Source organism: Triticum urartu, chromosome 2 (genome assembly GCF_003073215.2).
Source record: "Triticum urartu cultivar G1812 chromosome 2, Tu2.1, whole genome shotgun sequence".
In the NCBI taxonomy this organism is placed as follows: Eukaryota; Viridiplantae; Streptophyta; class Magnoliopsida; order Poales; family Poaceae; genus Triticum; species Triticum urartu.
Window position 1 is genome coordinate 458,300,924 of NC_053023.1, and position 2,492 is coordinate 458,303,415.

A 2,492-nucleotide genomic window follows, 5' to 3' on the forward strand; every position below is an offset into this window, starting at 1 on the left:
CCTCCGGAGAGGGGAATCCGTCGCCATCATCATCAACCACCTCCATCACCAATTTCATGATGCTCACCACCGTGCGTGAGTAATTCCATCGTAGGCTTGCTGGATGGTGATGGGTTGGATGAGATTTATCATGTAATCAAGTTAGTTTTGTTAGGGTTTGATCCCTAGTATCCACTATGTTCTAAGATTGATGTTGCTATGACTTTGCTATGCTTAATGCTTGTCACTAGGGCCCGAGTGCCATGATTTCAGATCTGAACCTATTATGTTTTCATCAATATATGAGAGTTCTTGATCCTATCTTGCAAGTCTATAGTCACCTACTATGTGTTACTAGTAGTACACCCGTGCGTTGCTACGGGCTACAATGCATACAAATAAATCACACAAATGGTCATATCCAAGGTCAAATCTTATTCCTCATACATCCGAGCATGTTAGGACATTAAGCAAGCTCCACAAAATTTAACCGTCTGGATAGTCCGGACCGCCCCCCCACCACAAATCCAACCCATATATTATCCCAACATGCGGTCCCAACACGAAAACCCCACCCCACGACGCACACTTACCTTTCTTGTCGGACATTCCACTTACCGCTCGGATTCCCGTCTTAACAGGACATTTCACGCTGGGGCCCTCGTTATTAATTCTTGAAGCAACCAACAACCCTTCTATCCTAACCAAAAAATTGTACGGCTTGATGAAAATAATATATGGACCGCTCGCTCATGCTGTTTGTTGCAAAGGATCTCACATGAAATGTTATACATATGTCACATTGGTTCACTATCCTATCTATAATGTCGTGACAGTAGTTTAGAAACTCTCCTAGCACTCCAAATACCGGCAACAAAATCACCAAATATATAGCATCCACAGCTACCATGAAATAGGACACTAAACAACATTTGCAGCAAGCAATCAATTTATGCACCAAGCACACTGAGCAGAAGCAACAAGCTATCAAGATTTCTTCTACTCACAGAACTGACAAATGTGACTAACTCTGTAAGAAGCTTTGCCTTCAGAACCTAAAAATGGTGTAGTCCCATCACTACTTCCGCCGCTCTCTAATCTCAATAGAAAACATGGAGATCGTCTAAAAAACATAGTACACTTCGGCTGCACTTAAATAAGCTTGCTAAAAAGAAACTTCTCAAGTGACGTAAGAAAAAAATATAAGTAACTTCCACTTGGCAGTCGCATCATTTGACTTATAGATTTTCAGTTAGCATGGCAACTGAAGTGAGTCTATTGATTAAATTACATAGTTCATTGTTAAATGCTAAACACAGATTTAGAAGAGTTTCCAATGCTCATCTTTCAAATATGCTATTGTATACTTAGAGCATTTCCAGCCGCCCCCCCGAGGAGCCTTTTTTCTCTGCCGGCGATGCAAAAAGGGCAAAAAATGGCCCAGCCGTGCCCCCCAAGCCCCCCCCAACAATTTCAAAAAGGCTCACCCTGTATCCACTGCTAGTAGTGTCTATAAAAGAGCTCTTTTTCCCTACATCGGCGAGTTAATACTTTGATCTCTACCAACTGGAAGCACAGATAACTATATTTAAAAACAGGAACATCTGCTATCTTCATGAGTAAATAAACAGTAAAAAAGTAGACGACCAAACCCAAATATTTTCATGAATGCTACAAGTCATTTTTGTTAATGTGTAAGTACATCAAACATGTTCTAACAAGCAGGAAAATTGTAGAAACATTCAAATGATGAGCAGTTCCTAATTCCTATCATGGAATCACTGCATGATGCATTGCACTGAGCACCTTCTATGTGATATGGAGATGGGCAGAGGCAAAGATCAAGGAATTAAAATTCGAAAAGAATAAATAACCTATCAGTAAGCCAATAGAAATCGACACAGAAAAAATAAATAAGTTTACTTCAGTAGCCGATAGGGATCGACGCATTTGGAGACATAACTACCACAACAAAGATTCCATCGTTGTAATAATAGCCTTAGTGCTGAATTATACTCCTTAAAATATGTCTCGGGCATTTTCTTCAAGTACCTTGTAGGCAACAAGAATGACAATGATTCTAGGGAATGAAATTCTCTCGCAAATAATCTGACTTGTATTGTAAATTCACCTAGCTGTATGAAAATCAAAACCAATCATTAAATAGGTTATCCAAAGAATTGATAAACAGACTTTAAGAGCGAAAGTGTTTTAACCTGAACTTCCAAGAAATCATCAAAGCAGAAGTGGCTTCCCTCCCATCAATAAACTTCCAGGTGAACAGGAGAAGCATGACCATGGAGAATCATACCTGAATACCTTAATAGAGAGTCATAACTGTCCTGGCAATAGCACATCTCTTTGTCCCTCCTATATTCTTCAATGACATCAGAATACTAAAATTGATCATATATCGTTTTCAAGAGAACAAAATGATCGATCAAACAATTGGTCTAATTCAAAAGTTTGTGTCCTTCATTCTCATAATCGTCAGTCTTCTTAACCAACTTCTT

The 2,492-nt window shown here is 39.3% G+C and overlaps 1 long non-coding RNA gene across 1 annotated transcript; it reads right to left on the minus strand.

The window, feature by feature from the left end:
• Window positions 1-1,828: 1,828 nt before the first annotated feature.
• LOC125541666 lies at window positions 1,829-2,286 on the minus strand. Its single transcript, XR_007297619.1, has 2 exons — window positions 2,196-2,286; window positions 1,829-2,114 (listed from the first exon to the last, which is right to left on the minus strand). It is a non-coding gene; the product is annotated as an uncharacterized LOC125541666 (long non-coding RNA).
• Window positions 2,287-2,492: the final 206 nt, after the last annotated feature.